This window comes from Aquila chrysaetos, chromosome 2 (assembly GCF_900496995.4).
Source record: "Aquila chrysaetos chrysaetos chromosome 2, bAquChr1.4, whole genome shotgun sequence".
NCBI lineage: Eukaryota > Metazoa > Chordata > Aves > Accipitriformes > Accipitridae > Aquila > Aquila chrysaetos.
Genome location: NC_044005.1, coordinates 30,008,275 through 30,020,253, shown reverse-complemented (window position 1 = coordinate 30,020,253; position 11,979 = coordinate 30,008,275).

Here is an 11,979-nt window from a genome sequence, read left to right as displayed (position 1 = left end):
TCTGAGGAAAAACAGAGAGAGTCATATATATGTAGGCAACATAAATGGGCCCCGTTCCACTGCCCAGTCCAGCATCTTTGCATCGCATTTGTCCTTTAAACAGAGGAAACATTTCTCTTAATTTATTTACATTTGTCTAATTTATTTACTAATTTGTCTACATGTAATCTACATTTAATCATTTTACCTATATCTAATTTATCTCCATACAGTAGTCCTTTTCTCCCCATGTGATGCATAGACCCGGTCTCCCGTCGCATCCCTTGTTGGGCTGGCACGTGTGTTGTGTCCCTGTGTACAGGCGAGTGCCATGTCCTGGTTAAAACCCATCAATGGCCCTCAGAGATGAAACAAAAGGTTATATATGTGAACCATACGAGGTGCCAGGCACCCGGCCCCCCACTGCGCTGGAGGCTGGGCAGAGAGTGGGGAGAAACAACATCTTCATTACATGACCACCATTCTTCCACCACCTCCTCCGCCAGAGCGCCTGGTTGAAGCCAGTGAGATTTTGTGTAACTGTGAGGTTCTTTGGGGATGGGGCAAGGGAGGAAAAAGTGCCACCCGGTCATGCCCTAGCACCTCCATCCCCTGCTCCCTGATTGCACCAAAGTGTGTCTGCATCCAGACTTTCCTTTTTGGTGAGAAAAAGACTTGACCCATGTTGTCCTGGAGGAGGACAAAATGCCTCTGTTCCTCACAGAGCAGTTATTCCCAGGAGCAATCCCACTGAAATCAATAGCGCTCCTCCGACGAGTCCTCGTGCCACAGCGCAAGGGTTTCAAAACTTGACCCCACTGCAGTGGATATGCCTGGAGTCCATTACAAGGCCCCTTCTTCCTGTGATGAGCCGCTGAAATGTGCTTAAATGAGAGCCCTAGCCTTTCCAGGCACCTGGTAGCCCCGCGCCACATGGGCGTGGGCAAGCAAGGAGGTGTACGGGGAGGTGCATGGGAAGGGCAAAAGATAGCAATGGTGGCAATGACAAATTGCGAGCAGAAAGGCCTTGGGGTCTAGTGCCGTGTTACATGTGGTTTAGGAAGGTTTTTGCGGCTCTGTACCTAAAGGCTACAGCGCATTGCAGTTATATTTGTTCTTTGCAAGGGCTCTTCTTTTTCCTGGGGTTTTTCTGCATGAAACGAGGAAATGTTGCATCTGCAAAATTGCAAGGTCATCTCATGCCAGTAGCTATTGCTGGAGAAGCAGCCCTGTGACACCATTAACCAGGCCACTACCACAGCTAATTAGTAGCAAACCCTGAAAATGTTTCTTAGATCACGACTTAGAGAGCAGAGAAAGTAAGAAAAAGAGATTTCTGGGTAGGGGACTTCAAGCTGGGACATTTCCTAAAGCAATTAATATGGGGCAAGAAAAAAACAGAAAGTTCAGGAACTTATGAATGTCAGCCATTTCTTCCTCCAAATACAAGTGCTTGAGATATCTTTGAAAACCAGCAGCAGTGCTGTGTGCCCGCATCCTTTCCCGCTGTGTGCTGTCCCAGGGACGTGGCAGGGGAAGGTGCCACAGTGGTGAAATTGGGTGTGTGGAAAGGGGGCTCTACAATGCACACGTGTTCACTGAGTGTGCATGAGTAGCGTGCAGAAACGTCTCTTTGAGCTGATATTCATGCCCTGTAATTCTAGTATGACAATTATTTTATAGGCCTTTAATATATTTTTAACTAATTTTAAAGTTCAGAGCTGACAGTTGATTAGCCATATAGCCTAATTATTTAAATGCTTAAGCCTTTTCTAACATACCAAAAAAGAGGGGAGTTTAGGTATTTCACCTTTAATGCCTCATGATAGTTTTTCCCCCTCCTTCAAAAATGGCTGCAAAACAAACAAATAAATAAAGTGAAAGGTTCAGCGCCAGAAACTGTTTCTCTTTGCTGCTCCTCAGACGTCATTACCAAGGTTTAATCCTTACTTGCAGTTCTGTAAGACAAGCAAACCGCAGACAGTGATAGCACAGGGCTTGGGGCTGTGCGTTAGCGCGGGGCTGGTCTGTCTGGTCTAGGTGGGCACTCTCGTTGCGTGCCTGCACAGCCTCACGGGTGGGAGCAGCTGGCGCTGCCGGAGGTGATTCAAGCCAGGCAAGACGTGGGTTGTGCTCTGGAGGTGTTGATCTCCAGACACCTGGAGAAGTTAGCCTGGAAGACTATTTACTTAATTCAGTCACCATGCAAGTCAGCAGTGGCAAAGCCAATCCTCCACCCCCTCGTCCCCAGTGGATGGCGTGCATCTCCTTCCAGAGTCCAGCAGGAACGGGATGTGTCTCTGAAGATGACGATCCTGGCACGTGGCACGCTGCCTGCCACATCTGTCACCTACCGCCTCGGAAATAACCAGGACTTGTCTTTGCTGCTAGTGGGTTGCCTATTGCCCACGGTCATTTTAATTTGTGTCAGTTGCCTCCAAATTTATTCTCACCCCCCTATAGCCCTATAATATTTGGTCTGCCATTTTGCTCACCAAAACGTACACACTCTGCTTAACCAAACATACTTGAGATTTTGGAGGTTGTCTTTGTTTTGTTTCTGGTTTTGTCAAAGAGATATAGCACAGTATTCACTAGAGATCTAACACCTTCAGTGCAGGCACTGTTAAGTCCATAAGCAAAAGTAGAAACAAATAGAAAGCTTCCTGGCCCTTGTAAAGTTTCAATAAAAATAAGAAGATAGTTCTAAATAGTTGTCAAATACCTTGCTTAAATCTGTTCTTTGTCGATGGACAGAGTTTTAGTTGAAGTCATAGAAAGTTGTCAGGTGACTCTGTGTTTAATTTTAACATGGTTTTATGACATTTTCTATTTATGTTTCAATCTCTTCAGTAAGAGAAAGAATTTAATAGAGAAGAAAAAAAGTATATATTCTGCTTATAAATGTAGGTGCAACAGATATACAGCAGATATACAAACAACTGTGTCATAAAGATTTGGCCTCTTCCACCTGCAAAACCTCACCGGAAAAATAAAGAAAACCTAATTTTGCTATAACAATTTCCAAAATAATTACTTCATCTGCTACTGAATTTATTATATCAAATTGTCTGCTTGATTTATCTGTGTTAATTATTCTTTAAAGGAGTACTAGTAAAAATAAGAAGTGGAAGAATCACATGCAAATGTAATGGCTAAAGAGCAGTCATCGTATTGGAAAAGAATTAGCTATTCGTAAATGTTCAAGTTACTCTGTATAATAGAGTAGAATATAAGCCATTTCAGGCAAGTTCCCCTGCTCCTGGCAAGACATATTTTAAATAGATCTGATATCCTAATTATAACCTCTTCCCCTTGGGTAACAATGCTAGGTGTTACTCAGGTTAATATCCCCCTTTACATTTATTTTCTTTCTCTTTATAATGTGAAAAAATAAAATTGAAATGTATTCACACTCACACTTGTAAGAGCTTTGGAAGTTATGTGGCAAGATTTTTGGAGACCTTTTCTCCCGTCAGGTTTCACTAACACACACATTTGCCAATTCCCTTCTAGTGGTTCCTTTCAGGAGATCAGCTGCATTAATTTAAAACTCCTCTACTGTGATTTGTAGTTAACAGAGACTAAACCTGGGATAAAAGGGGGTTGGTGACTGCTTCTGCCTTTTGCCATCATTTGCTTGGTCTGAAGATAATGGTGGCAACACTGACGATGTTAAAAAAAAAAAAAAAAAAAAAAAGAAAAAAAAATGAGCAGTACTTCAGGCTTTCACTCTAAGAAACAAAAAGCAATTACCCAAAAACAGAGAGAAAGGGAGAGGTTGTTGAAAGAAAGCTAAGAATCGATGCCTCCTGAGAAAAGATGTCAGCTTTGAGAAAGCGTCTTTCTGACCTAAATCTTTCCTGTTGCCCTCCTATTCCAGGTGTTCAACTTACCCATGCGGCCAACCCACCACTGCGCTGCCACCGCTACCTGAGGTCCCACCGTGACTTTCAGTTCTCCGGGCTCCCGCAGCACCCGCACCTTTGCACCCACCAAAGGGCAAGGCCCATTCAGCTGGTGGTTTCGCTGGTGCCGGCAGCCACTCTCCATGGCAGGCAGAGGGGCATGAGACCTGCAGACCCTTCGCACCCCCGGCACGTGCTGGGATTTAAACGTGCACGCCCAGAGGTGGGATCTGCGTGCGTGTGTGTGCGTGTGTGTGTGCGGGCGCGCGCGCGTGTGCCCAAGCCTCTATATCCGTCACTTTGCCTGCTGCTGCCTCGTGCCCCGCGTGACTCTGGGGAGCCCTGTCCCCGTGGGAGAGGCACCTCTCAAGAATAATGTTGTGTGCCTCACAACATAAATAATAAAGAAGCGCCTCAGTCTTGTCTCCACAAAAATTCTCTTTTTTTTTTTTTTTTAAATCTAGGCTTTCTAAACAACCGGGAAGCAAAGGGCATTATTCAGCTCCTGCACAGGAAAGAAAAACACGTGGCTAAAGTACAGCGTACTTAGTACTTTGGCTGAAAAACAAAACACCTCAGCACACATGTAAGTGCCATTAAAACCCATATAAATTTGCAGATGATTTCAAAAGTGTCAAAGTCACTCAGGAGCGGCTGCGCTGGAAATGACAGGGGCAGGCTGGGACATTCCTCAGCCAGTCCGTAGGGTCTGGGGGGCTCGCCACTCTCTCCGCTCACATGTGAGGTTGCGGAGAGAGGGATATGCTACATCCCAACAAGTCACGGAACTGTGTCAAAGACAGCCTGAACTGTCCCATACACCCAGAAGACCCTTCATGTTTGCCTCTCTGCTGCCTGCAGCTCCAGAAGAAGCTAAAAAAAAGGCATGTAATACACCCCATGACTGCATGGAGATGGGTGCTAGTATGATCGTTTAACACCACAGGAAGTAAAATGCATCACAAAAAGAAAAAGATAGCTAAACAAAACAAAACCGAATCTTTTTATAAATACATCAGGGCGTCTCAGATACATCGCTGTGATCTATAAATTATAAGCCATTGCCTAACACAGCTTGTACCACTTGGTGGCAACACTTCCATGTTTGATTTATTGAACCTTTCTCTTAATCTTTCTTCTGATACTTGAAAGGACAAGTGTAGGCACTGATATGTGCAATTAATTACTGACAGAGAATAAAAATAAAAGTTTTGAATGGCTTTCCTACTACTTTCTGTCCAGGACTCATACTAAATAGTTTACAAAAGCATGATGCTTTAGGTCCTGAGACATTTCTAAAAGGAAACTTTCACATGCCACAGAGACATCACTGAGCAGCCTTGTACAGCAATCTCATCTTAAATACTGGCAGAAAACAATTTCTTCCAATGTGCAACCAGACCCATGAAATAAAGTGTTGACCAGCTGCTTGCAGAGCATTAGGTGCTCTGGAAAGACAGGGTAGATGGCTACAACTACTCAAGGCTCTCCATTGCAAGTGTGTTTTAAGGCTGCAGGTACACATCCGAATGGCATTCAAGCTATAGTCTTGCATGGTGCCCAAACAACAGCCGTGCCATGGCTCTTTCTCACAGTTTAAGTTTGATCTGCAAGACTCATTCTTCAAGCAAAGGTCACTCAGTGTCCCCACCTGCTCAACCCTGGGCCCCCCACTAAACCTGACAAGTAATGTCAATAATGTCAATAATCTCCCAAATTGCAGGATGTGCAAACCCATTGGCATTGGGCCCATACATGCAGTTTGTGGTGTCCTGTTCTGCCACATGTCACCCCAAGGCTATCAAGGGGCAGGCAGGATAGCTCTGGGAAACGCAGCCCGGTCACACCGCAGCCCAGGGTTGGTACTGAAAATGACGATGCTCCTGGGTCTCTGTTCACTGCCACTGGTAGATTCTGGGTTTCGAAGCAGTCCACAGACAACGTAGGTGAGATTCACGCGCTGCAATAACCTGCGGGAGTGCTTTCCAGTCCAGACCACCGTAGCCTCAGGCAGAACAGGGACAATGCAAAAGGCACCTGCATTTATCTATTCCTCACCTCTCAGGACGCAGAGCACAAATTTAATAGCACAAAGTCCTTGAGGTCAGCAGCTGACACAGCAAATGGAGACATTGTTTGAGTCTTAAGGCTTCAGGGGAGAAGTCTCCTGGATATTCCTTTGCCCTTTGTGCCTACTACACAGGGTGATGCTGGTCAGAGTGCTGGCATGGGCGCTCTATTCAGAGGGGATGGCAGCGGGGTCCCTCTCCTCCAAAGTGCTGAGCCAGCTTGGAGAGGATGTGCCATCTGCAGAGGCTGGAGAAGGCCCACCTCCTCCAAAATGGCCTCATCTACATCTTCTGTGCTGACAAGGGGAATGAAAGGAAGCTGAGACTCCAACAATTTTCATGTGCTCCCTCGGCACATTCGCAGAGACTAAGCAAAGGAAATACACTAACAATAAGGGGGGAAATGTTTGGCTTATGATATTAACATATTTATAGCAGCAAGAATACTATAGGTCCCAACCTTATATAAAATTTTGACAGACTGCCAGTTTTAAAAGTGAAAGAAAAGTTTGCAAGAACTACCCGTGGTATTTAATATTAATAATAAAAGTATCTAGGCTCAAGTACTGATATTCCAAGTGCTTGAATTTATGATCACATTAGTTAAATCAAGTTCTTTCAAATGTGTTGAAAGAATTAATGACTCAACTGAGAATTTACTTACAACGTACTCGGAAATTAACAGAGCTTTGCAAAAGGGAGAAAATGTTCAACGGAGGTAGTAAATGCTGACTTTCAGACGGACATACGCACGTTCTCTTTAATCAGGACATGAACTGGGAGAAGGAGCAGACATTCCTGCCTTCAAAACCCCATATGCTCCCAAAGGCTAACTTCTGATACCCCACTGTACATTTCTTCATAATTCCTTTTTTTTTCCCCCCACTATTATATCCATTTGTCATGAATGATTGAAGATGACCTATAGCTCAATATTTCTCAGAAAACAGAGAGCCCAACCAGCTGCACAGCTGCTCTGGGTAGGGCGGGGAAAGCAGGATGTGCTCCCTGCTATAAATCTGTTCTCAGCTCTACCTTGAGGCTAAATCCAAAGGGGCGTCAGGCTCAGAATTGCAATTCCTGAATTTGAGACAGGAAAAAGAGGAGAATCCACAGCCTTAGGCTCTAGATCAAAAAGTTTGGGCATCAAACAATAGGAAAAGTGTAACGTGCATGAACCATCCAACAGGGAGCAGGTACAAAAGGAGCTACTGATACCACATTGCTGTGGAAAACGCGGGTTCGGCTCTTTGCTGCGCAGAAAGATGAGGTGTTGCTCAGCACAGAGCAGTGCCAGGCTGCAGGTGCTCACCGTGCCCGACCTGCTGCATGGTGCATGCAGCATGGGTACCTGCAAGTGTATCAGGCCAGAAAGAAGAGGGCAGGGGAGGACAAGCGCTCACGGCAGTGTCGGGCTGAATTTCACTCCTCGGGAAGGGCAGCCCCGGCCTAGTCCCACACCAATGAGTGTTAGTGGTCCCTATAACCATTCACTGGAATAGGACAACCCCAAACCTCTTCCCTTCCATGGAGCACCTCGACCACTTCAGCTCCAAAATGACGCTAACATTACCATGACACAGGACATGTCATCTAGTCTGGTCATTCCCTACTCACTGCTCCAAGAAAAAAAAGTCACTTCTACCTACATTGCTCTTGGCAGACGTTTCTCCAGCCACATCTCTGGTAACAGCATCTCCACAGCTTCTTCAGTCACTCCAGTAGTTCAGCGTCCCAGCCATAAGAAAGCTGCTCTTTAGAGCTAACTGGCAACTTCCTTGCTGCAATTTTATCCCAGTATTTGTGTGTTATCTGTCACAGGTATAGAGAACAAACTACTTCCTTCTTTGCAGTAACCTTTCCTACATTTTAAGACTTACTGTGCTTTTACTTCCTCCTTCACTCCTGTCCCCGCTCTCCTTATCCCTGGAAGAAACTATCCCAGGTCTTTTAGCTTGTCCTCACAGGTCATGTTTTCTAGATCTCTGATCACACTCATTTTTTTCCAGTGGACTGATAGAACATTTTTCTCCACATCTTTCTTGATGACAGCTGAGCCACAATATGCCAGTTCAGATAAATTTCCTCTTCAATCCATGAAAATGTATTTATTCCCGCAGAAATGGAACAGCTTCAGTGGGTCAACCAGAAAGGTCAGGTCACACTCCCTCACTGCAAGGACACGCTGTGTAGCCTAATGCTCGGGATCTTCTCCTGGTGGGGGAATGAAGACAGTTTGAATCTCCTTGGGTAAGCCTGGTATCAGACCTTCGGCATCCTGCCTCCGTGCACTGACAGCTGGCCACCAGAGAAGGGCAGGGGGGCAGCTCTTCTCCCTCCTGCTATGGTCCACATGGGACCCAGGCCCAGAAGATTCATGTCTGCTCAGCGCTGTCAAGACTGAGGCAGCTCTTGACCAACTAGAAGGAGATCTGCTGGTGCTCTGGGAACTTGGCTAAAATAAATGTAGGTGGGTGTGGTGGTAGGCAGGAGGTTGAAAAGCTCCAAATGTAGGTCTCTGGCATGCAGGGTAGCACTTGGGCACTCAGGGCCACATTTATGCCCATTAGTTATTGCAGTTTAATAAGCTGAGCTGCTCAACTGATGGTGCCTCAGAGTCCTCCATCCCCCCAGCCCTGGGAGGGTTTCAAACCCCAAGAACTGCATTCATATGATTGCACCACAGATCACAGCACTGGCTTGGCCCTAGCCCTGTCATGTCCATGCATTGGGACTGCAGCACAGGGAGCTAAAAATAATCAGCCTTTCCCAAATCAAGGAAAGATATTGCAGGTGAGGACCAACAGAGTGGGAGCTAAGTAGAAGAGGAAATAAAATATTTGAAGAAAGAGAAATCAAAACAACTTTCTGTATTGACACTTGTTTTTAAACTAAAGACATAATTATCCTGTTGCAAGCCTTGGCTACAGAGAAAAACATCTTGTTGGGAACTAATTAAAGAATTAGCCAGTGTTTAGCTTCTCATAGATAAAGGAGCATAAGCCTTGAAACAGAAGTGTTTGCAGTGAGCTTTTGAAAACTCTCTGAAGACAGCCAAGCTTAAGTCTGTTAAGCCTCTTCCTTCACCTATTAAATGTCTGTTCAGACGTCTTTTTTTTTTTTTTTTTCCTTTCTTTTTTTTCTTCTTATAAGAGAAGCCCCTGGTTCCTCTTAACAACCGGCATTTTCTCCCTTGCTTGGAGCACGGGATGATGGGCTACTGTACATCACAGTGATGAACACAGGGCATCCACTGAACCACTATAAAGGTGGACAAGTGCTAAGGCTGGCACAAAGTACAGTGTCTAGTAAATAAAAAGCAACCTGCTGTCACTGCGTGCCACAACATCACTCTGAGGTTATGTCCTGACCAGACCTTTCCCAGGCACAGCCACCTTGCCTGGCCCACCTGGATAGGCACAGTGTCCCTGACACAACCAACCTCTGGGTGCTGTAGGGGATGCCCAGTTCCTTTTAAGAAGCTGACCAACTCCTTGGTCCTGTGTGGGCAACTTCCATCCAAGTTTCCCTGTCTATGACCTCTTTTTCCCTGCTGGGATATCTTTTATGAGTGAAATTTAAAACTTTCCTTATGTGGGTGAAGGTGAATGTTTTGCAGCCCAGTTCCACCTACTGGTACATTTCTGACTAGCCTGCTGGGCAATTGGTGAACTTGGCTGTATCCCCTATGCTCCACTGTATGTGCCAGAGAATGGTGGTACTTTTAAAATACGTAGATCCACAAGGCAATCCCGAAATCCCACTGCCGATTGCCCCCTAACCTAACACCATGAGAACCCTTATTTTCTCAGTACTTACTTCAGGCATTTATTTGATCTGCGCTTCTCCCAGCGCCTCCACTGCCTATGTCTCGGCAGGGCCCCGCAGCTGACATCTGATTGAGTCCCTGAGCTCATTTGGGCTGCACTGCCTAAGTGGTGCTCCCTTTGCGGGAGACAGACCACCCACCTGCAACGTGCAGGCACCCTCAGTGCAGTCCCAGCTACGCACTCAAGGGTCCTACCAAATGCAGCAGCAGCCACTGCACTGGGTTTGAAACAGCAATGACATTGTCACTTTATCCCCTTTGTACACTGCATATAATCACTTTGTATAATAACTTCCTGCTCTCTGTATGGACTAATCACCAAGACAGAGTGCTTAAATGCAACATGGGAGCTCTAATTCTCTCCTTGCTTTAAGGATCCAGTTTCTCTCCCTGCCAGAAAAATGCCATTAATCTTCTTTTCTTACTTTTCTGGAAGTGTTTTCAATTCAAGTTCAAGAAGAAAACCAAGCCTTGATTAGTTTCTCTTTTATTTCACATGAATATAACATATATTGAAACACGAAGATATTGCCAACATAAAATGTGAATTATTTTCTCTGTCTTCGGGGAAAAAAAATAAAGCACTTTCTTCGCTTTACTGGGGTATCAGCAGTCACTGAGGAGAAAGGCAGGTGTTTCCCACTGGTGATCAGGAGACTTTACGGTACTTCTACAGGGAAATACCAAGCCCTCTTGGGTGCTTTGCGTGTGGTTAGAAATAGCAGTATTGGCAGGTTGATCAAGCCTGAGTTTTTGGCCAAATGTGAAGTGTCAGTCTCTTTTTTCTTATTTTTTCTTTTTCTTTTTTTCGTTTTCTTTCTCCTTTCAGATTAAATATGAAGTGTTATGCAGTTTTCCTGGATTTCAGAAGTTTTTACATTTAGTTTTTAGGTTTCCACACTAATGGTCCTTTCTTACCTCTGCCATTAGGTCTGGCCAACACCTTGGCCATAGGCTCAGAAGGCCCCTCCAGACCCCGAGGTCTCAGAGCAGCTGGGACGCATGCTTGCGGTCATGCAGCACACTGCCTGAGGCTGCTGAAGCTCATCCCGGGCCATTCACCTCATCAGGATAGTGCATGGGGGCTCATCCCCAACAGCTTAGCAGCCAGTGGTGAGCTAAACAAATCCAGAGATGGCAACACCGCGATACCACCAATTTTATTTCCCACTTTGCATGCTCCTGACTGACATGCAGTAACGCCACGTGGCAAAACAGCTGGCAGAGGACTGGCAGGAGAGCTGGGGACTGCAGCGGTTTACTGCAGCGCTGCAGATGAGCCTAAGCCTGCTCCCTCGTGAGAAAGGCGCTAGTAAGTTTTAGTTATATCATGAGCAGATGCTATACTTCTATGTTTTTCTAACTGCCTCTCCTTCAGTTTACTTAAGGGAAAAAAAAAAAAAGACAACTTCAAAGACACACCTTTAAGGAACAGTAAATATTTTAACTACAGATCCCTTCCTATGTCAGTTCTGGCAAAGGGAATGAGTCCCTTCTGCACACTGGAAAACACAACATATCTTTTCTCCAGTAACAGTAGCTAGTGAAAGAGCCTGGGAGGTTAGCTGAGCAGTAACAAAAGCTTGATGGTAAAATTACTGCTGTCTAAATTATTCCACTTTCAAAAGATGCACTATGTGGTTTCATTTTGCAGTCCTTTTAGGAAGAAGAACTGGTTTATATTACCAACATTAGTTGGTAGCAGAGAAGCGACTTTCACTTTTCTCAAATTAATTCCCCCTGGAAGTCAGGCTTCCCTCTGGCTGCACAGGGAAACAAACACACATTCACACACACACACACACCTGCCAAGACCGGCGGAACCTCGGATGCTTTTATCTTCCCACAGGCAGCGGCTGCCGAGTCTCTGCTACAGCACTGCGGAGATGTAGCTGGTTTCTTGTACTGCTATCGGAGCGAGTGAGAGGGAATGGTGACGGTAATGTCATCTTTCATCAACTTTAATAGTTCGACGTCCTCTGCCGGGGAAGGGACGATCCAGCCTGAAGAGCGGGGCCGGCCAGCCTCTGCACAGGCTCCCATGGTGGCGTGTGTGCTCGGCGCTGGGCACTCTCCTCGGGGATAACTGGGGCTTGGCTTCAGAAGCAGCTTTTCTCTGCCGTGAAAGCAGAGGTTGTCGCTATGGCTGACCCAGGCAGGGCAGCAGCCACGGCGGCGGCGGTGGAGCTGCAAG